This window comes from Physeter macrocephalus, chromosome 15, assembly GCF_002837175.3.
Source record: "Physeter macrocephalus isolate SW-GA chromosome 15, ASM283717v5, whole genome shotgun sequence".
In the NCBI taxonomy this organism is placed as follows: domain Eukaryota; kingdom Metazoa; phylum Chordata; class Mammalia; order Artiodactyla; family Physeteridae; genus Physeter; species Physeter macrocephalus.
The window spans coordinates 44,746,132-44,770,359 of record NC_041228.1 but is presented as its reverse complement, the minus strand read 5'-3'; positions in this window follow the sequence as shown (position 1 = coordinate 44,770,359).

Below are 24,228 nucleotides of genomic sequence, written 5' to 3'. Positions count from 1 at the left end.
ATGGGCTGCTTGTAAATTTTGGAGATTAATCCTTTGTTAGTTGCTTCATTTGCAAATATTTTCTCCCATTCTGAGGGTTGTCTTTTGGTCTTGTTTATGGTTTCCTTTGCTGTGCAAAAGCTTTTAAGCTTCATTAGGTCCCATTTGTTTATTTTTGTTTTTATTTCCATTTCTCTAAGAGGTGGATCAAAAAGGATCTTGCTGTGATTTATGTCATGGAGTGTTCTGACTGTTTTCCTCTAAGAGTTTGATAGTTTCTGGCCTTACATTTAGGTCTTTAATCCATTTTGAGTTTATTTTTGCGTATGGTGTTAGGGAGTGTTCTAATCTCATACTTTTACATGTACCTGTCCAGTTTTCCCAGCACCAGGTATTGAAGAGGCTGTCTATGCCTCGTTTATCAAAGATAAGGTGACCATATGTGTGTGAGTTTATCTCTGGGCTTTCTATCCTGTTTCATTGATCTATATTTCTGTTTTTGTGCCAGTACAATACTGTCTTGATTACTGTAGCTTTGTAGTATAGTCTGAAGTCAGGGAGCCTGATTCATCCAGCTCCATTTTTTGTTCTCAAGATTGCTTGGCTATTCGGTATCTTTTGTGTTTCCATATAAATTGTGAAATTTTTTGTTCTAGTTCTGCGAAAAATGCCAGTGGTAGTTTGACAGTGATTGAATTGAATCTGTAGATTGCTTTGGGTAGTAGAGTCATTTTCACAATGTTGATTCTTCCAATCAAAGAACATGATATATCTCTCCATCTCTTTGTACCATCTTTAATTTCTTTCATCAGTGTCTTATAATTTTCTGCATACAGGTCTTTTGTCTCCTTAGGTAGGTTTATTCCTAGATATTTTATTATTTTTCTTGCAACGGTAAATGGGGGTGTTTTCTTAATTTCACATTCAGATTTTTAATCATTAGTGTATTGGAATGCCAGAGATTTCTGTGCATTAATTTTGTATCATGCTACTTTGCCAAATTCATTGATTAGCTCTAGTGGTTTTCTGGTAGCATCTTTAGGATTCTCTATGTATAGTATCATGTCATCTGCAAACAGTGACAGCTTTACTTCTTCTTTTCTTTTTTTTTTTTTTTTTTTTTTTGCTGTACATGGGCATCTCACTGTTGTGGCTTCTCCCATTGAGGAACACAGGCTCCAGACGCGCAGGCTCAGCGACCATGGCTCATGGACCCAGCCGCTCCACGGCATGTGGGATCTTCCCGGACCGGGGCACGAACCCGTGTCCCCTGCATCGGCAGGCAGACTCGCAACCACTGCTCCACCAGGGAAGCCCTACTTCTTCTTTTCTGATTTGGATTCCTTTTATTTCTTTTCCTTCTCTGATTGCTGTGGCTAAAACTTCCAATGCTATGTTGAATAAGAATGGTGAGAGGGGGCAACCTTGTCTTGTTCCTGATCTTAGTGGAAATGGTTTCGCTTTTTCACCATTTAGGACAATGTTGACTGTGGGTTTTTCATATATGGCCTTTATTATGTTGAGGAAAGTTCCATCTATGCCTACTTTCTGCAGGGTTTTAATCATAAATGGGTGTTGAATTTTGTCAAAAGCTTTCTCTGCATCTATTGAGATGATCATATAGTTTTTCTCCTACAATTTGTTAATATGGTGTATCATGTTGATTGATTTGCATATATTAAAGTATTCTTGCATTCATGGAATAAACCCCACTTGATCATGGTATATGATCTTTTTAATGTGCTGTTGGATTCTGTTTCCTATTATTTTGTTGAGGATTTTTGCATCTATGTTCATCCGTGATATTGGCCTGTAGTTTTCTTTCTTTGTGACATCTTTGTCTGGTTTTGGTATCAGGGTGATGGTGACCTCATAGAATGAGTTTGGGAGTTTTCCTCCCTCTGCTATATTTTGGAAGAGAATGAGAAGGATAGGTGTTATCTGTTCTCTAAATGTTTGATAGAATTTGCCTCTGAAGCCATCTGGTCCTGGGCTTTTGTTTGTTGGAAGATATTTAATCACAATTTCAATTTCAGTGCTTGTGATTGGTCTGTTGATATTTCCTATTTCTTCCTGATTCAGTCTCGGTACGTTGTGCACTTTCTAAGAATTTGTCCATTTCTTCCAGGTTTTCCATTTTATTGACATAGAGTTGCTTGTAGTAATATCTCATGAACTTTTGTATTTCTGCAATGTCAGTTGTTACTCCACCTGTTTCATTTCTAATTCTATTGATTTGAGTCTTCTCCCTTTTTTTCTTGATGAGTGCTAAGTACTTTAGGTGCAAGGTTAGGTTGTTTATTTGAGATGTTTCCTGTTTCTTAAGGTAGGATTGTATTGCTATGAACTTCCCTCTTAGAACTGCTTTTGCTGCATCCCATAGGTTTTGGGTCATCGTGTCCCCATTGTCATTTGTTTCTAAGTACTTTTTGATTTCCTCTTTGATTTCTCCAGTGATCACTTCGTTATTAAGTGTTGTTAACCTCCACTGTTTGTATTTTTTACAAATCTTTTCCTGTAATTGATATCTAGTCTCATAATGTTGTGGTCAGAAAAGATACTTGATACGACTTCAATTTTCTTAAATTTACCAAGGCTTGTTTTGTGACCCAAGATATGATCTATCTTGGTGAATGTTCCATGAGCACTTGAGAAAAATTTGTAATCTGTTGTTTATGGATGGAAAATATCAATTAAGTCCATCTTGTTTAATGTATCATTTAGACCTTGTTTTTCCTTATTAATTTTCATTTTGGATGATCTGTCCATTGGTGAAAGTGGGGTTTTAAAGTCCCCTATTCATTTAAAGCTTGTGTTTCCTTATTTATTTTCATTTTGGATGATCTGTCCATTGGTGAAAGTGGGGTGTACAAGTCCCCTATTCTGAATGTGTTACTGTCGATTTCCCCTTTTATGGATGTTAGTATTTGCCTTATGTATTGAGGTGCTCCTATGTTGGGTGCATAAATATTCACAATTGTTATATCTTCTTCTTGGATCGACCCCTTGATCATTATGTAGTGTCCTTCTTGCTCTCTTGTAATAGTCTTTATTTTAAAATCTATTTGTTCTGATATGAGAATTGCTACTCCAGCTTTCTTCTGATCTCCATTTGCATGGAATATATTTTTCCATCCCCTCACTTTCAGTCTGTATGTGACCCTAGTTCTGAAGTTATTCTCTTGTAGACAGCATATATCTGGTCTTGTTTTTGTATCCATTCAGCCAGTCTGTGTCTTTTGGTGGGAGTATTTAATCCATTTACATTTAAGGTAATTATCGATATGTATGGTCCTATTCCCATTTTCTTAATTGTTTTGCATTTGTTACTGTAGGTCTTTTCCTCCTCTTGTGTTTCTTGCCTAGAGAAGTTCCTTTAGCATTTGTTGTAAAGCTGGTTTGGTGGTGCTGAACTCTCTCAGCTTTTGCTTGTCTGTAAAGGTTTTAAATTCTCCATCAAATTTGAATGAGATCCTTGCTGGGTAGAGTAATCTTGGTTGTAGGTTTTTTTCCTTCATCACTTTAAATATGTCCTGCCACTCCCTTCATCTAGAGTATTTTTTATTTCATTTATTGTGTTGTTCATCGTCACTTGTTTCCTCTTTAGTTCTTCTAGGTCTTTGTTAAATGTTTCTTGCATTTTCTCTATTCTATTTCCAAGATTTTGGATCATCTTTACTCTCATTATTCTGAATTCTTTGCCATGTAGACTGCCTATTTCCTCTTCATTTGTTAGGTCAGGTGGGTTTTTATCTTAGTCCTTCATCTGCTATGTGTTTTTCTGTCTTCTCATTTTGCTTATCTTACTGTGTTTGGGGTCTCCTTTTTTCAGGCTGCAGGATTGTAGTTCCCATTGTTTTTGGTGTCTGTCCGCAGTGGCTAAAGTTGGTTCAGTGGGTTGTGTAGGCTTCCTGGTGGAGGGGACTAGTGCCTGTGTTCTGGTGGATGTGGCTGGTTCTTGTCTTTCTGGTGGGCAGGTCCACGTCTGTTGGTGTGTTTTGAAGTGTCTGTGGCCGTATTTTGATTTTAGGCAGCCTCTCTCCTAATGGGTGGTGTTGTGTTCCTGTCTTGCTAGTTGTTTGGCATAGGGTGTCCAGCACTGTAGCTTGCTGGTCGTTGAGTGAAGCTGGGTGTTGGTGTTGAGATGGAGATCTCTGGGAGATTTTCGCCATTTGATATTATGTAGAGCTAGGAGCTCTCTTGTGGACCAGTGTCCTGAAGTTGTCTCTCCCACCTCAGAGGCACAGCACTGACTCTTGGCTGCAGCACCAAGAACCTTTCAACTGCTCTGCTCAGAATAAAAGGGAGAAAAATTAGAGAGAGAGAGAGAATCTTACTGTGTTTGGGGTCTCCTTTTTTCAGGCTGCAGGATTGTAGTTCCCATTTTTTTTGGTGTCTGTCCGCAGTGGCTAAAGTTGGTTCAGTGAGTTGTGTAGGCTTCCTGGTGGAGGGGACTAGTGCCTGTGTTCTGGTGGATGTGGCTGGTTCTTGTCTTTCTGGTGGGCAGGTCCACGTCTGTTGGTGTGTTTTGAAGTGTCTGTGGCCGTATTTTGATTTTAGGCAGCCTCTCTCCTAATGGGTGGTGTTGTGTTCCTGTCTTGCTAGTTGTTTGGCATAGGGTGTCCAGCACTGTAGCTTGCTGGTCGTTGAGTGAAGCTGGGTGTTGGTGTTGAGATGGAGATCTCTGGGAGATTTTCGCCATTTGATATTATGTAGAGCTAGGAGCTCTCTTGTGGACCAGTGTCCTGAAGTTGTCTCTCCCACCTCAGAGGCACAGCACTGACTCTTGGCTGCAGCACCAAGAACCTTTCAACTGCTCTGCTCAGAATAAAAGGGAGAAAAATTAGAGAGAGAGAGAGAAAGAAAGAAAGAAAGAAATAGAGAAAGGAAGGAAGGAAGGAAGGAAGGAAGGAAGAAAGAGGATAAAATAAAATAAAGTAAGATAAAATAAAATAAATTTATTAAAATAAAAAATAATTATTACAAAAAAAGTTTTTAAGTAAAAAAAAAAAACAAAAGCAAGGACAGAATCCTAGGACAAATGGTGAAAGCAAAGCTATACAGACGAATCTCACACATACACATACACACTCACAAAAAGAGGAAAAGGGGAAAAAATAATATATCTTGCTCTCAAAGTCCACCTCCTCAATTTGGGATAATCATTGTCTATTCAGGTTTTCCACTAATGCAGGGTACATCAAGTTGATTGTGGAGATTTAATATGCTGCTCCTGAGGCTGCTGGGAGAGATTTCCCTTTCTCTTGTTTGTTTGCACAGCTCCCAGGTTTAAGCTTTGGATTTGGCCCCGCCTCTGCGTGTAGGTCGCTGGAGGTCGCTGTTCTTCGCTCAGACAGGACGGGGTTAAAGCAGCAGCTGATTTGGGGGCTCTGGCTCACTGAGGCTGGTGGGAGGGAGGGGTATGGATGTGGAGCGAGCCTGCGGTGGCAGAGACCAGCATGATGTTGCACCAGCCCAAGGCATGCCGTGCATTCTCCCGGGGAAGTTTCCCTGGATCACGGGACCCTGGCAGTGGCGGGCTGCACAGACCCCCGGGAGGGGAGGTGTGGAGAGTGACCTGTGCTCGCACAGAGTCTTTTTGGTGGTGGCAGCAGCAGCCTTAGTGTCTCATGCCTGTCTCTGGTGTCCGCGCTGTTAGCCCTGGCTCGTGCCCTTCTCTGGAGCTCCTTTAAGCGACGCTCTGAATCCCCTCTCCTCATGCACGAGGAAACAAAGAGGCAAGAAAAAAACCTCTTGCTTCTTTGGCAGCTCCAGAGTTTTTCCCAGACTCCCTCCTGGCCAGCCGTGGCGCACTAACCCCTTCAGGCTGTGTTCACGCCGCCAACCCCAGTCCTCTCCCTGGGATCTGACCTCCGAAACCTGAGCCTCATCTCCCAGCCCCCGTCCTCCCCGGCGGTTGAGCAGACAAGCCTCTCCAGCAGGTGAGTGCTGGTCGGCACCAATCCTCTGTGTGGGAATCTCTCCGCTTTGCCCTCCGCACCCCTGTTGCTGCGCTCTCCTCCATTGCTCCGAAGCTCCCCTCTCCACCACCTGCAGTCTCCGCCCGCAAAGGGGCTTCTAGTGTGTGGAAACATTTCCTCCTTCACAGCTCCATCCTACTGGTGCAGGTCCCATCCTTATTTTTTTGTCTCTGTTTATTCTTTTTTCTTTTGCCCTACCCAGGTATGTGGGGAGTTTCTTGCCTTTGGGGAGGTCTGTCGTCTTCTGCCAGAGTTCAGTGGGTGTTCTGTAGGAGTTGTTCCACGTGTAGATGTATTTCTGATGTATTTGTGGGGAGGAAGGTGATCTCCACGTCTTGCTCTTCCGCCATCTTCCCAGCTCTCTCCTACATTTTCTAACTCTTTGTTAAACTTTAACTATGTTTATCCTTTCTTCTCCAGAGTTCATTGAGCATTTTATCATCATTATCTCAAACTCTTTACTGGGTAGCTTACTTGCTTCCACTCACTTAGTTCTTTGAGTTTTTATCTTTTTCCTTTGTATGGAACATATTCCTTTGTCACCTCATTTTGCCTACTTCTCTGTGTTTAGTTGTATGTAGTAAGTAGGTCTGTTATGTTTCCTATCTCGGAGAAATGGCATTATGTAAGAGATGTCTTATAGGGCCCAACAGCACACTCCCTCTGGTCCCTAGAGTTATATGATCTAGGAGTGCTCCCTACGTAGGCTGGGTCAGCCCATCTCTTGTGGTGGGTCCAAATACTGCAGGTGAGCTGGTAGAAGGAGCTGGGTGCTGGCCCAGTTAGATGTCAAGCCCTGCCTTGTGTGAAGGCTGTCAGCTGCTGTTAAGCAAGGATGGAACCTGGTACAGCTGACTACAAGGTATGGGGAGTCCTGGGACTGGTGTCAGGCTTTTGGTGGTTGGGGCCAGTTCCTGTCATGGCTGGCTGTAGGGGCCAGGGGTTCCAGGGCTGTTACTGGCCTGCTGGTGGATGAGGCCACATCCAGGTGTGGTTGGCTGTGGGCCCAGGAGGTCCTGGGGCAACTGGTTGCTGGACCCAGGGGATCTGAGGGCTGGGTCTGTCTTGCTGCTGGGAGGCACAGGTTCCAGCACAGCTGGCTGTGTAACCTGGTGGTCCCAGGGCCTGTCTGGGTTCCAGGTTCTGGCTGGCTGATAGGTGGTGCTGGGTGCTGGGATAGCTTGTTGTGGGCCTTGTGGGAGGCTGGGGTTGGTGCCAGCCCCCTGGTGAGTGGGGTTTGGTCCCCATGAGACTGGATGCTTGGACTTTGGGGTACCTGGTCTTGGTACTAACTGGTTGTTGGGTGGGGCTGGGTCCCAGCATTAAAAGGCTATAGGGAGGACTAGTACAAAATGGGACTTGCCAGCACCAGTGTCCTTGTGGTAGAACAAGCTCCCCCAAGTGGCTGCTACCAGTGTTTATGTCTCCAGGGAGAGTCCCAGTGGCTTCCCGCCTTTTTGGGAGGCTTCTTCAAGTTTAGAAAGTGGGTCTGACCCAGGCTTCTTTCAAATTACTGCCTCTGTGCTGGGACTCAGATCATGTGAGATTTTGCATGTGCCATTTAAGAACAAGTTTCTGTTTCCTACAGCCATTCAGCTCACAGGTGGCCTTCCAAGCCAGATATTTGAACTTTATCTTCCTGAGGCAAGACTCCTGGTCTAGAGACCCTGATGTGGGGTTCTGATCCCTCACTCCTTGGGGAGAACTTCTGCAATTGTGATTATCCTCCTCTTTGTGGGTTGACTAGCAGGGTTGTAGGTCTTGACTATACAATGTTTCCTTTCCTCTTACTTGTCTCATTGTTGTTCCTTCTTTATATATTTTGCTGTAGAAAATCTTTTCTCCTAGAATTCAGGTCATTTTCATTGATAGTCGGTCTGTAAATAGTTGTAATTATGGTGTGACCATGGGAGGAGGTGAGCTCAGGGTCTTCTTATTCTGCCATTTTGACCAGTAATCTTTATAATTTTTTTTTGTTAGCAGAGTCAAAAATCCACATTAAACTTTTGACTCCCTAAAACTTTACTAATAGCCTACCATTGACCAGAAACCTTACCAATAATATACACAATACTTATTTTGTATGTTATATGTATATCTACATATAGTTTATGCATTCATGACATACATTTTTTCTTTTTTTTTTTTTGATATTTCTAGGCTATGTGGGCTTTGGGGGTTTCTTTAAATTGCCACAAATCTACAAAAAATTTTTTCAATGTATTTATTGAAACAATCTGCATATAAGTGGAACCACACAGTTCAAACCTGTGTTGTTCAAGGGTCAACTGTACCTCAGGCATGTTACACTCTGGTTAATTGATTTCCCCTGAGGGTAGAAATTGTTAAGATGAACACAGTGCTCTGGTATATTCCAAAAGGTTCATTTACCCTCCCCCAATCAGAAGCCAAAGGGGATTTTCTGATATTTACTTTGGGAACCATGTCAAGCTCCTGGAGGTAGACTTCACAATATTGTGGGCCTCCCCTATGACTGTGTCCCCTAGAGTTTTTAACCCAATATCCACACTGAACCTCCAGCAATTCATCAATTACAGTCCAGTTTTTCTACCCCACAGTAGTTCCTGTGACAGTTTCCATTCATGAATCTCTGCTCTGGGAAGTTACATCTCCGTGCATTTGCCTTTCAGTCTCTCCAATCTTGGGACAACATTTTGCCCTGTGTCCCTGTGTCTTCCCCTCTCTTATAGATTGAAAAAGTAAAAAAAAAAAAAAAAAAAAAAATCTGTTCAGCTTTTCACTTGTTAGGACAATGTGGTGATTTCCATGCTCCTTACAGACAGAATTGTACTGAACTACTATTTTAACCCATAAACTTTGACATCATCTATATTTTGACATTGTATTTTCTTTACATATTTTTTCTCAGATTCTGATGCTAATTTTGCCAGATTGGAATATATTTTCTATTTTCAGTTTATTAGTGAATATATTTATAATTTTAAAAAATTTTTGGCCATTTTTATAAGCATAATAAATTAGGTTTCCATCTGGTGTGAGATGATAAATTTTATCCCCATCACTTTTTTAAAAAACTGCTAATTCTTCATTTTTTTAATTTATAGAATATAGGATTTAGACATAGATCATAATTACAAAATTAATGATTTGATGCAATCTACTATTGTCTTTTCTAGGATAATGTCTGATATTTGCATTAAACTTTAATACCATATTAGAAATAATCATTTAGGCTTAACTATGTTTATCCAGTTTCACTGCTCACTTTTAATTTCATATAATAACTTTTCTATTTTTTAAATTATTTTAATTTTTCTTCTGTTAGCTGCAAAATATCTTCAATGAATTATTCCAGGAGCGGTATATGGGCAGTGTACATTCTGAGTCCTTGCATGTCTGAGAATATCTTTCTGATTCCTTATTACAGGAACAACTGGGGATAGAATTCTTGCATTAAACCCTTTCTGCTCAAAGTTCTATGGATGATTACTACCTCGAACTGTGCTTTAGAGGAAAGTAAGAACAGCTTAGTTTTCGGTGTTTAATTAGCAACTAAATTTTTTGTGTGTGAATACATATAACATTTTATGTTTTATTCTTGAAAAAGAAACCAGCAATGCCAAGGTTCTTTTTAGTTCCTTGAAGCCTTCCCTTCATTAGATCTGTGACTGAATACTTTTTTTCATCTCAGGAAAGTTTTCTACTTTTCCCTTGTCTGTTACTTCACACCAGATGATCTGGTGTTTCTTTAGAGGTTATTATTTTGCAAAAATTGGATGTCTTAAATCTATACTTCAAGTCTTGTAGTTTTCTTCTCTTTGCCTGTAAGTTTTGAAAATATTTCTTTTATTTTTAATTTTATTTATTCACTATTTTTATTTTTGGCTGCACTGGTTCTTTGTTGCTGCACGTGGGCTTTCTCTATTTGTGGCAACCAGGGGCTACTCTTCGTTGCGTTGCATGGGCTACTCATTGGGGTGCCTTCTTTTGTTGTGGAGCATGAGCTTTAGGCATGCAGGCTTCAGTAGTTGCAGCATGCGGGCTCAGTAGTTGTGGCTCGTGGGCTCTAGAGCGCAGGCTTAGTAGTTGTGGTGCACAGGCTTAGTTGCTCCGTGACATGTGGGATCTTTCCAGACCAGGGATCGAACCAATGTCCTCTGCATTCACAGGCAGATTCTTAACCACTGTGCCACAGAGGAAGTCCTGAAAATATTTCTCAGCGGCCATGGCTCACGGGCCCAGCCGCTCCGCGGCATGTGGGATCCTCCCAGACCAGGGCGCGAACCCGGTTCCCCTGCATCGGCAGGCGGACGCGCAACCACTGCGCCACCCGGGAAGCCCATCTGAAAATATTTCTTAAGTTTATCTTCTGCTTCACTAATTTGATTATTTTTAGTACTATTTCTGCTATTAACTAATCCCATTATGGAATTCAGTAATTATTCAAAATGGATTTTGTGTTTTAGTCTTTTTTTTTTTTTTTGCTCTTTCTTATAAGAGGAGGTCCATGGTTACAGTATTGACTCATGGTAAAGTAAACATTGAGAAATTCTGTCTGAAATTAGTTCAGCCTGAAACCTTTATATCAAGATGAAGGGAGATTATATTTACTGTAAAATTACAAGAACTCTTCAGAGAACCTTCAGTCTTGGGAGAAAGGAGATGGAGCCAAGGTAACAGGTAGCTTCAGCAGGGAGCCCCTCCTCTCTGCAGAGACTTTGCTTCTTTGTTCTTTTCTGTTCTGACATGGCCACTTGCTCAGTAACAAGCTGAATTAGTGTCTATCCTCTGTCTATCTTAGCTGTCTGGACCACAGTGCTGCCCCAAGCTTTGTTTGTGGTTGCCCCATGAGTAGGGCTGCCTGATTTAACAAATAAAAATACAGCAGCTCAGATAAATTTGACTTTCAGATAAACAATTACTTTTTTTGCATATGTCACAGATATTGCATGAGACATAATTTTACAAAGAAAAGAATATTTTGTTTAGCTGAAAGTCAAATTTAACATGGCATCCTATATTTTATCTGGCAACCATACCCATGAGACACTGTCTGCTTTTGCCCTTTTTGAGCTTAGGAGATGTTAAAAGGGAGCTCTTCAAGGACTCCATCTAATCCTGAGGATGCTGTTCTTTCATAGGATTGCATGATACTCCCCTTCAGGTCTTCCTTCACTCAAGCCCTATCTGCATTCTACCTTGTGTAAATCCCTTGATATTTCATGTCAATGTCAGATGTGACATATTATAGGTTCCAGAACTGAACTAATACAGCTTTCCCACTACTTTTATATTTCAGTGGTAATCAGGATTCTGGAGGTGTGTGTGTGTGTGTGTGTGTGTGTGTGTGTGTGTGTACCTGAGGTGAGGAGAAGATGACTGATAAAAGTAAGTTAAATGCCTGTGCTTACATTGTCATTGTACTAAAACTTTTTGTCATGTCTAATTCAACTTTCTAGAGCTCTCATGCCTCACTATATAGCACCACATTAAAAAATTTTTGTTAAATCAAATTGGACAGAATGAGTTATGTGGTTGGTTAAACTATGCCATCTTAGGCTGTATCTGATTTAGACTGAGACGAATGGCTTTTCCCAAACTATCCTTTTAGAGATTTATTTTCCCCTCCCCTCATTCTCTTCTCTGTTTACTACTTTACCACTTAAGATTATCTACCCCTCTGGGAAGTTAATAAACCAAAAGAAGATAAAAGCTCTATGTGAAACTGCCTATCAAGAGAAAGCAATCATAACAACTTTTATTGAATATTTAATATATGCCAGCCTAAGTGTTTTAGATACACTACCTCATTTAGTCTTCTCTACACTCTATTAACCCTCTTTTTCCCGATGAGAAAACACATAACCAGAGAGGATAACAGACTTGTCATAGGCCACACAGCAAGGTTTGAGTACACTTTTTCTACTCTACTATATCACTCCAGAGATCTTTCTTTTCAATTGCCCCTTTTAGAGACAGTTGGAATTTTGTTTTGGCCAGCTCATCAATTCTTTTCTACTTCAATTTCTCAGAGAGACAACTCTGGGCTTAGGGATAGTATATGCTGCTGATTTCCATTAGCCATATCTACAACCAGGTGCAGATAGCCATAAAATACAACTTTCTCCTTCCTGTAGTTGCGAAAGCATTACCACCTGCAGAGGTTCTTTTATCCATTCACCAACTCACATAGCATCAAATGATAACTTTATGACCTAAAAAAAGTACTAAAGTATAGAATTCAGAAGGGAATTCAGAGATAAAACATGGAAAGGAGCCAGTTCCCAAAGCAAAGTGGTTCAAAGGAAAATCCCTAGTACCTGCTAAAGGATGGAATAACTTTGTGCACTGGTGGCTCATGTTAATTTCAGGAAATCCCCTGCAATTTCCCAAAAGGTGTATCAATGGCCCACAATGTCTTCAGTTATTTCCACTGAAAGTAAAAAGTTTCCAATGCAGTAACTATGTGCAGTGTGTGATATTACTGCCACATTAGCTTGTAATGAGATCAAGTCTTTAACTCATGCTACCATAGTGCATTTCCAGTGCATCCTGCCCATCATGAAAATTTCTGACTGTATATTCTGCTCATTATTAAAATAGAGGGTCATGAGTAGTACCACCAAGACCCAATAAATGCCACATAAACATTCTCATATAATTTCACCAAATCATTTCACTTTTGACACTTCCCATCAAGCCACTTCATAACTGCAACCTTGTATGAACAGATATAGACATATAATGTAATTGTTTTGTGAAGAAGAAAACGTTTCAGAGGTGAGGGTTCAAGAATGAGAAATAAACAATTACTAACTGAGTGTCTAATGTGTCCAAATTCCATAATTCCCAAACAACCCTATGAATCATGTTCTGTTGCTCCCTTTTTTCCAAATCCAGTGATGGAAGATCAGAGAAGGTACATTATGTCCTAAAGGTAACATAGCACATCACAACATTATCTAACTCAAAGTTAATCTGCCTCTAAAGTTCTAAGATTTTCCACTTGAACCACAAACAGCTTCCATTTCATTATCTATAAATCTTCTCTCTTCTAAAGTAAATTGCCATTCTTGCATTCATTTTAATCACTTTAAATTTTAATTTAAAAATATTTATTGGATTAGTGGAGTCTGACATGAATGCATTTATGCAAAGAACCACTTTCTGCAATTTACTACTTGCATAGTCAAACAAAAATCAAACAGAAAGATATCTAACAAGTAAAATTTGTTTCACTGCTTTTTTATAAATTCTGAGTTACTTAAATCCAAATTTTGGTTATCAGTAATAGAGATCTGATTTAGGTCTATATCAACAATCAACCACACACAATTGAAGAGACCACGAAGAGTGTAAATAAAGGAGAGAGGAAAAGCTCAGATTATTTTTCTGTTCTATATCTGTGGCCAGAATTATTTCCCCTGTGACCAAAAGAAGAAATCCAATGTTTATCTTATTTTCTGTAAAAAAAGGAGACCACAAGAGGCTGAGATGAGCAGGTGTCCATTACTAAAACTCAAATAAACCATCTCAAAAATTGGACTCCTTGTCTCCAGTGGGAGTTTGATAGCAGTTAACCAAACCTCAAATTTGATGTAATAGAAATGCTACATACAAATATATATTTGGGGAGACATTAAAAGCAAAACAAATGCAATTTTAGGAGTAATGATTAAACTATAAACTAAGGTGAGACAAGTGCATAAACTCATCAGTTTTGTTCTCTAATTCACATTTCATGTTTTTCTTTGTTCATTTTTACTTCTTAGAATCAGGCTCTTTCCAAGAAATAAAAGTTGTGCATAGAATGAGATCTTAAACCAACAGACATGAAATATTTGTGATTTAAATTGAAAGTAGTATCAATTAGTCAGTAATAAAACTTAATGGTATTTTTCACCTAAAGAAGTCTTTAAACACTCAAATAATAATAGCTAATATTTATTAAGCACTTATAATGGGCCTTGCCTAGGGTGAAATGCTTTACATGCATTTCACGGCACTCCTACTCTCTAGCCACCATTTCAGGATTAATAGGGAGACAAAATCCTTCTCTTTAAGAAGAGCTGATTGAAAAAAGGCAGCCAGCACAGCTGGACCCAGGAACATCTCTCTGCATGTGAGGTAGCAACGAGTATCAACACCTTCCATAGCAACCCAGTGCTTATGCAACTGAGCTTAATAATAGCGAATTGTCCTATTCAAAGTATGAGTGACAGTATATGAAAGAGAGCCAACCAGGACTTAGATTCCATTTCATGATTAGGGCTCTGTTCATGTGTTAACATGCTCACCCACTCATTCACACATTCAACAGACATTCATTGAGCACCTTCTATGTACCAAGTGCTGACCTGGCTGATGAGAATACAAAGACAAAATGACACAATTCCTGTTCCCCAGGAGCTCCCAGACTAGTTAGTGAAAAAGACAAATACTAGATCAAGTCCCAATGAAGTGTAGGTGTAAAACACTGCAGAGGTACAGGTAGGAAGAAGGGGCTCACATTGGCAGGATATGCTAAGGGAAAGCAGAACTGGGTTGCTAGGTAGACAGGGGAGAAAATAATATTTCAGGCCATTGAAATAACTTTCACAAAGCATTTGGGCATGAACCAGCATAGTGTGTTTTGGGATCTATAAATAATTTGGATGCAGAGGGCAGCATGGACTGTTTGAGAAGTGACTTATATGTATTTAAAGGGCTTAGATTTTTCCTGTTGATTGGGAGTTAATGTAAAACTAAGTGAAATAGAACTATGATCCAATTTATTCCCTGGGAAAGTTAATTCTGGTGAAAATGTGGATAGGAGATTATAAAGGATACATGCAATATATTTTATGATAATTGTATATGAATGGGTTGTGCATTGAAAGAAAAATTTGCAGTGCTGCCAGTAAATGAATTATGTTATGAGACATTTTGATCTACTTTGGAGATCTTAACTATGTTGTATGTACATGTGTGTTTATGTGTGTGTGGGTAGACTTTTTATAATAAGTTCTTTTCCCTAGTGTTATTGCCCTAAGCAGCAATCAGAAAACTGGAACTAATGAATTCTTCTCCCACTTGATCTTTTAAGCAAGGCACCTTAAGTTTAACTGAGACTAAAATAATTCTGACTTCTTCATTCCTATTACATAAAGGAAGATTGAAGTCATATCAAGCACCTTTCTGACCACAACACTACGATATTAGAAATCAACTACAAGGAAAAAAAAAACTGCAGAAAACAGAAAACACATGCAGGCTAAACACTATGCTATTAAGCAACCAGTGTGTCACTGAAGAAATCAAAGAAGAAATTTAAAAATACCTGGAGACAAATGAATATGAAAACACAATCATCCAGAATCTATGGGACAAAACAAAAACTGTTCTAAGAGGGCAGTTTATAGTGATACAAGCCTACCTCAGGAAACCAGAAATCTCAAAAATACAACCTAACCTTACACCTAAAGCAACTAGAAAAAGAACAAAACACAAAATTAGTAGCAGGAAAAAAGTTCATAAGTATCAAAGCAAAAATAAAAATGAAGCAGAGACTGAAAAGAACAATGGAAAAGATCAATAAACCAAGAGCTGTTTGCTTAAAAATGTAAAGAAAATTGATAAAAATTTTAGCCAGACTCATCAGAAAAAAAGAGAGAGGGCCCAAATCAATAAACTCAGAAATGAAAGAGAAGTTGTAACTGACACCACATAAATACAAAAGATCATAAAATATTACTACAAACAATTATTTACCAATAAAATGGACAACTTAGAAGAAAGGAACAAATTCCTAGAAATGTGCAATCTCCTAAGACTGAACTAGAAAGAAAGAGAAAATATGAACAAATCAATTAACAGTAATGAAATTGAATCAGTAATAATAAAAAAAAAAGTCCAGGGCCAGATGTCTTTACAGGTGAATTCTACCAAATATTTACAGAAGAGTTAACACCTATCCTTCTCAAACTATTCTTAAAAATTGCAGAGGAAGGACTGCTTCCAAACTAATTCAGTGAGGCCACCATCACCCTAATACCAAAACCGGACAAAGACACCACAAAATAAGAAAATACAGGCCAATATCACTGATGTACAAAGATGCAAAAATCCTCAACAAAACATTAGCAGACCAAATTCAACATTCATTAAAAGAATCATACACCATGATCAAGTGGGATCTGTTCCAGGGACGCAAGAATGGTTCAATATCCACAACTCAACCTGAAACCATAAAAATTATAAGACAAAACATAGCACTACACTCTTTGACATTGGTTTCTGTATTTCTGGAGGGATATATATCTTCAGGCAATGGAAACAAATGCAAAAATCAGCAAATGGGACTACATCAAACTAAAAAGCTTTTGTACAGCAAAAGAAACTATCACCAAAACAAAAAGTCTACCTACTGAATGGGAGAAGATATTTGCAAGCAATATATCTGATAATGGGTTAATATCCAAAAATATATAATGAACTCATACAACTCAACATCAAAAAAACAAACAACATGATTAAAAAATGGGCAGAGGCTCTGAATAAATGGTTTCCCAAAGATGACATACAGATGTTCAAGCAAGTGAAAAGGTGCTCAACATCATTAATCTTCAGGGAAATGTCAATCAAAACTACCATGAGATATCACCTCACACATGTTGGGATGGCTATTATCAAAAAGACAACAAATATTAAGAGTTGGCAAAGATGTGTAGGAAAGAAACCCTAGTGCATTATCGGTGGGTACATAAATCTGTACAGCCACTATGGAAAACAGTATGGAGAGTCCTGAAAAAATTTAAAATAGAACTACCATATGATGCAGCAAATCCACTCCTGGGTATTTATTTGAAGAAAAGAAAAACTCTAATTTGAAAAGATATACACACCTCTACATTCACTGAAGCATTATTTACAATAGCCAAGATATGGAAGCAACCTAAGTGCTTTCAATAAATGAATGGATAAAGAATATGGGGTATATATGTAACTCAGTCATAAAAAAGAATGAATCTTGCCATTTGTGACATGAATGGGCCTACAGGGTATTGTGCTAAGTGAAATAAGTCAGATAGAGAAAGACAAATATCATATGATTGCTCTTGTACGTGGAATCTAAAAAAAAAACAAAGCAAATGAACACACATGACAAAAAAGAAACAGAATCATAGATACAGAGAATAGCCGGGAGTTTGTCTGAAAGAAGTGGGATGGAGGGTTGAATGAAATAGGTGAGGGAAATTAAAAGGTAAAAACTTTCAGTTACAAAGTAAATGAGTCTCAGGGATGAAATGTGCAGCATGAATAATATAGTCAATAGTAATATAATATCTTTAGACTAGTCATGGTGTTCATTTTATAATGTATAGAAATAACAAATTCTATGTTGTGAATTAGGAACTAACATAACGTTGTAGGTCAATTATACTTCAACAAACAAACAAACAAACTTATAGATAAAGAGATCAGATTTGTGGTTACCAGTGGCAGGGAATGGGGGTAGGGAGAATTGAATGAAAGTCATCAGAAGCTACAAACTTCCAGTTATAAGATGAGTAAGTACTAGGAATATAATGTACAATATGATTAATATAATTAACATCTGTGTTTGTTATATATGAAAGTTGTTAAGAGAGTAAATCCTAAGGAAAAAATATTTTTTCTTTTTCCTTTATTTTGTATCTATATGAGATGATGGATGTTCACTAAACTTATTGTGGTAATCATTTCACGATGTGTGTAAGTCAAATCATTATGCAGTACACCTTTAAATTATACAATGCTGCGTGTCAATTATATTTCAATAAAACTGGAAGGAAAATAGAAAATTATGAGGCATATCAAGAGGCAAAAAACATAAGATGAAGACACAAAGCAAGCATCAGAATCAGACTTGGCAGGGATGTTGGAATTATCAGACCATTCATTTAAAATAACTGTGATTAATACACTAAGGGGTCTAATAGATAAACTATACAATATGCAAGACAGATGAACAAAGAAAGCAGAGTGATAGAAATCCTAATTAGGAACTGAAAATAAGTGCTAGAGATAAAACTGTAATACAAATAAAGAATGCCTTTGATGGGTTTATTAGTAGACTGGACATGTCTGAGGAAAGAATCTCTGACCTAGAGCTTATACCAATAGAATCCCTGAAAACAGAAAAGCAAACAGAACAAAGAGTGAAAAACAGAACCAAATATCTGAGGAACGTGGGACAATTATAAAAGGTGTAACATATACATGATGGGAGTACTAGAAGGAGAAGAAAAAGAGAAAGGAACAGAAGTAATATTTTAAACCATAACGACTGAGAATGTCCTCCAAATTAATGTCAGACACCAAACCACAGAACCAAAAAACTACACATCAGCATATCATTTACAAAATATGAAAATCAAGATAAAGAAAAAATTCTAGAAGAATCCAGAGGGGGAAAAAACTTTACCTATAGAGAAACAAAGATAAGAATTACATCTGACTTCTCAGAATAGTGAAATATGTAATGTGTTGACAGAGAAAAAAACCCACCAACCTAGAATTCTCTACCCTGTGAAATTTTTCTTCAAAAGTGAAGCAGATATAAAGGCTTTCCCACACAAAGCAAAAGTTAGGGAATTTGTTACCAGTAGACCTGTCTTGCAAGAAATGTTAACAGACATTCTTTAGAAAGAAGGAAAATAATATAGGTCAGAATCTCAGGTCTACATTAGAAAAGTAAAGCATCAATGAAGGAACAAGTGAAAATAAAGAATTTTAACCTAACAGATAACAGTTTGTTCAAAATAATAATAACAAAATGTACTTGATTATGTATGTTTATGTATATATTTCATAGTACCTAAAGGAGTTGAAAACATGTTCACACAAAAACATGCACAAGGATGTTTATAGCAGCTTTATTCGTAATTGCCAAAACTTGGAAGAAATCGAGATTTCCTTCAGTAGGTAAGTGAATACATAAACTGTAGTATTTATAGACAATGGAATATTATTTAATGGTAAAAACAAATGAGCTATCAAGCCATGAAAAGACATTGAGGAAACTTAAATGCATATTATTAAGTGAAAGAAGCCAATCTGAGAAGGCTATATACTATACGATTCCAACTATGTGGTATTCTGAAAAAGGTAAATCTATGGAGACAATAAAAAGATTAGTGATTGCTAGGGGTTGTGCAGGGAGGGATGAATAGGCAGAGCAGAGAGGACCTTTAGGGTAGTAAAAATATAATGATGGGCTTATGTTATTATACATTTGTACAAATACATAGAATGTACAACATCAAGCATGAATCCATAGGTGAACTATGGACTTTGGGTGATAATAATGTGTCAATGTAGGTTCATACTTGATTAAAAAAATGGACCATTATGGTGAGTGATATGGATAATGAAGGTAGCTAGGGGGTATATGGGAAATCTCTATACTTTCCTTTCAATTTTGTTGTAAACCTAATACTACTCTAAAAAATAAAGTCTTTAAAAATATTAATGATATTTATCACTAGGTATTACATTTGTAATCTGAAAAAAAAATCATTTCAGAAAAACTACTATCCTGTATGCTAGAAACAGAGATGGGTAAGCCCCAAACAGCCTCTGTGGCCCTTAGATTATGTTGTGAATGCCCAGACTCTTGCTGAAGAGATTGTAGATACAACTGGATAGACACTGGCATGGTTAACGTTCTTCTCTGACATCACACTAGTACATGTATCAATGATTGCAAACCTAATTGATGCTGTCTGTTTAGGAGACATAAGTTTCCTGGTATTGCTGTTTCCATTTTTCCGGCGTAAAACAACTACGGTGCCTTCTTGCACAACAGTAGGAAAGTTTTGAAAAGATTCTGCTATTCCAGCACCCAGTCCATCAGTTTTGAAGGTAAGACACAGTGATGAGCATTCCAGGGTGTGTTGTTTTAAGGTCCCTTCAAAAATGACCACTCAGTAAAACCTATATTAGGTAAAGTGTCCTTCACTTTCCCCTTGACAGCAGACTTGTAGCCTGTGAGAGCAGTCATGGCTGATCACAAATAATTCATTTTATATTAAACAAGTGCTAAATTCCATAGTAGTTCTTAACAACAAGGGACTCTCAAAGGGCAAAAGACTGAATAAACTTAAACTTCAGGGAAGAGTGGGCGCTTACTTGCAGCAATCAACAGCCTTTTACTATGGAGAGCAACAAAACCTTTTGGCTTCCTGACTGCAAGTCAAGTCTCTGATCCCCATTCTAACCATCATTCATTTTCAGGGCACTTTGATTCTGTGCCTCTCATGTGGAGGCAACAAGGTGCTGGCCCCTGTTTGAACTCAAGTCCCATGGAGAAAAAGATTCCCCAACAGAGAAAATAAATACTTCCTAACTTCTTTGTTTGTCTTCCAGGCTCCCAGTGGGCACAGAACTCCTGCTCCCTCTGGGTAGCACTTTTCAACTCTCCCTGCTAATTAACCTCTCCTACAGGGTTGCCAAATGAGCTGCTGACAACCAGCCCTGAGCAACTAGAAAACACCAGGACAGCAGACTGGATTGTTAAATTCGTCTATTAAGTCTAGGAGCAGAGAGCGCCTTTGGAGTTTTACTTGAATGCAATAGTGGTAGGTTTACATCATGGTCAGAAGAGGGAAAGAATTTGTGCCACACTTGCTCTCTGACTACCAACAGGATACAGTTTTTGAATATTTTTCATGCGGTGAGGAGGTGAAAAATAGTAGTAATTGAACTTGAGATCTTTTTACAACAAGAAATGAAAAAGATTCTGAGAAATATTAGGGATGCTATTGAATTTTCAACATTTCTTCCTCCCCCTCCTTAATATAAATGGATCCCGAACCAAAAGCCAAGAGGCCTTTTTTTTTTTGCTTTAGCTGAGTAAGGTGTAAGGGTAAATATGCACGCCTGACAAGCTGTGGGGGCCTAATAAATATTTAAGAAGAACAAACATTTTTTTTTTTTTTGGTGGTATTCGGGCCTCCCTCTGTTGTGGCCTCTCCCGTTGCGGAGCACAGGCTCCGGACGCTCCGGACGCGCAGGCCCAGCGGCCATGGCTCACGGGCCCAGCCGCTCCGCGGCATGTGGGATCCTCCCAGACCGGGGCGCGAACCCGGTTCCCCTGCATCGGCAGGTGGACGCGCAACCACTGTGCCACCAGGGAAGCCCCCCAAACATTTTTTAAAACACATAGTTGCACATCTAGGTGGTATGAGAATACCACAATTTTCAGAATCTCCCCCTCCAATGATACAAAAACAAATCAACTGTGAACAATTTACTTAAAAGTAAACTTTAGTAAAACCAATTAAGGAACAATTTTGCTTTAAGAAAAATGAAAATCAATTTCCAGTCTTATGTATGGCCAGATGGATAAATATATTTTTGTGACCTTCAAAATTAATGTTTCTTTAAGTCAAGGTCACCTAAGCATTTTCAATGGGCTGAGTATCTGAAGGGTCAGTACATGACCATAAATATTTTATGAAACTCAAAAATGTTGATGTCTGCTTCATTTAGAGCCAAAAATTCTGCCTTCTTCTTCTTTTCTATCTGCCTCACTTCTATCACTTACATACACACCGATTTTTCCATTTTCCCCTTAATTTCTTTCTCTTTCTGACCTCAGTATTCCTTAACTTTTTACACCCAAACCTCTTTTCATAGATTGTGTTTAAACATGACTGCTGGCCAAACTGATGTTTAACAATTTCTCCTTCTACCCTCAGGTTAAGCCTTACCCTACAAGGTAATTATTCACCCACATCATCTGATTTGAAGGATAGCAGCTAATCAAATGCTTCCACAATTCCTGAAATTCTGATATTAACATAGTCTTCTTTTGGATGAATGTCTCTGCTCACGTTTTCTCTTAATTTTGTACATAAACCTTGACGGTTTAATAAGATCACAGATGCCTATTATCACCCCAGCTAATCCCCACTGATTGGTTTTGATAACCTGGAATGTTACATTGTGAAGAATTCCAAGGGGAAGTTCAGCAAGAATATTGGCCATAATCAATTAATGATGTCTGCCATAAGAAAGTGCTTGTAAACATGCTGTGCCTTTTCCAACTACATCTGCTGGCTCCTCTGTATAAATGTATTGGTCAGTCTCTTTTACTTGCTGAGTGTCAGGAGAGATCCTTAATTACATAAGGTGAAGTTTATGAAAAAGGAAACCCTAAATAGAAGGGATTCTAAATACAAAGTGTTAAAGTGTCATTATTTTGCTTCTGTGCTCAGATCTAGGCCTGAATACCTATCTCAAAACACTTATTCAAACGCAATCTTCTGTTTCCAAAAGCAAAATTAAAAAGTGCCAAAATAGACATAGCAATACTTATTTCCAGGAGCATATCAGTCACAAGAAAAAAATTATGTAGGGCACCAGTCTACAAGTAATTTTTTGTTCACAATTAGAGGGGGCCATATTGTAAAAAAAAGAAAAAAAAATGAAACCCAGAATGAGTATGCTGTACTTAAGTAGACAGACAACTGTACAAAAATTTTCTCAGCAGTTTCTTTTACAGGTTCCTCTTCCTTCCCAATTTCTCTAAATATTAGTAACATTTAAAGCTCTCTCCTTAAGCCATTTCTCTTCTCCTTTTTTTTTTTCTCTCCGTAGGCAATCCCACCTCATGCTGAAAGTCTTTTCTCTCTTTAAATGACTTCCAATCCCAAACCTTCAAAATTACACCTGATTATTTAGTTGAATAGTGAAATCTGGATTCTGGAATGTTCTACCTAAACTTTTAAAACATCCCAAGGTAAATTAATCATTTACAAATGAAAGTTATTTTTTTCCTTCCTAAGTTTTTATGTTAATGGGACTACAGCAGTCCAATCACTAAGCGTGTTCATTTTGTCTCCAATTTTTTCTTCTTTATATCCCCAATGTACAGGGGCTGTTTTAGGTCCTGAATTCCTATATTTGTTCTATCTCAATTACCTCTGAAATTGATCTTTTGAGATTTTTCCTTTCAGTTCATATTAAATGCCTTTACCAGATATTTAATTTTAAAGCATAATTATAATTTATTTTACCCCTATTCAGAAACCTGCAGAGATTGCCTATTATCTATGTAATAAAGCACAGAAATCTCAAGCTGGCATTCAGGCTCCTCTGCAAAGCATCACAAGGCTAATTATCTTATCCATCTATCTCACTCTCCCTCTTTGCTTCCTTCCGTCCTTGATTATCCTTTCACTCTTCCACAAGTACTTACTGAGTGATTATTATGTGTTCAGCCTTGTGCTAGGCTTTGGAAATACTAAGCCAAATAACACAGGTACATACTGAATCAGTCTAATAAAATAGATATATGTTAAAAATTACAATAAATTTTAAATAAATACATAAAATTACAATACAATACAGTGAGTGCTAATAAAGAGCTAAGGACAAAGTATGATAGGAACACAAAGGAGGAAGCAACTAACTGTTCTGGGGGATAGAAAAGGACTGTTCAGATAAGAGTATACGTAAAATGTGATACTGGCTTTGGGTATTAAAGGATGAAAAAGAGCTCCTTTAGGCCATATCTCTCACTATTTTCCCACATTTTGTGCCCTTTCCAGGTAGACTAGATGACTTTTCTCTGTTAACACACCCCTAATGTACATTTGATCATGTTTTTTCTCCTTTCCCATCTGTACTGGGTTGATTAGTGTCTCCCCAAATATTCATGGTCATTCAAAACCTGAGAATGTGACCTAATAGGGGATCAGATGTAATTTGTTGAGGATCTTGAGATGAAGTCATCCTGAATTTAGAGTGGGCCCTAAATCCAATGATTAATATCCTTATTTAAAAAAGGATAGGGCATCCAGAGATACACTGAGGAGAATGTCACATGAAGATGGAATTAGAGATTAGAGTGATACCACTATGAGCCAAGGAAAACCAAGGATTGTTAACAATCACCAGAAGCTGGAAGGCATGAACAGATTCTTCCTGAAAGCCTCCAGAAGGAAACAAATCTGCTGGCACCTTGATTTCATACTTCTGCTCACCTGAACTGTGAGAGAATAAATTTCTGTTGTTTTAAGCCACCCATTTTATGATAATTTGCTTTGGCAGCCTGGAGAAACTAATGCACCATTTCAATTCCTTGAAATTCTAGCCAGTCATTAAGAACTTCTCAAATGCCACTTTTTCTATCAAGATTTTTCCTACTGCTTCTTTCCCACTAACAGATTAGATGTGATTTCTTTTTTCTTTGAGCTTCATTTGTGACTCTTCTGGAATTTCACATTTTACCCTACATCTGACATTTTTGTGTGCCCTT